The following is a 271-nucleotide window of genomic DNA, read 5'->3' as shown; positions in this document are numbered from 1 at the left end:
ATGACCTGACCTGAAATCAAGAGTCAGATGCTTGACTCAGGCACCCCTAAAGTAAGTTTAAGAAAAAATCTAAACTCAAAGCTCTCAATGCATCCTTGCCCCTCATTCTAAATACATATTAGCTTTCTGTGGAGTCAAACTTTAACACTGACTCACAGTGAACTTTCTGCTAACCAGAGTCTCTAAGTCCTTCCCGCACATGCTAGACTAAGTTATTTTTTCTCCTACCTGTTTTTGGGCAATTCGTCTTTTTGAATGTAAGTGAAAGGTC

This window comes from Suricata suricatta, chromosome 11 (genome assembly GCF_006229205.1).
Source record: "Suricata suricatta isolate VVHF042 chromosome 11, meerkat_22Aug2017_6uvM2_HiC, whole genome shotgun sequence".
Lineage (NCBI taxonomy): Eukaryota > Metazoa > Chordata > Mammalia > Carnivora > Herpestidae > Suricata > Suricata suricatta.
This window is presented reverse-complemented; position numbering follows the sequence as displayed.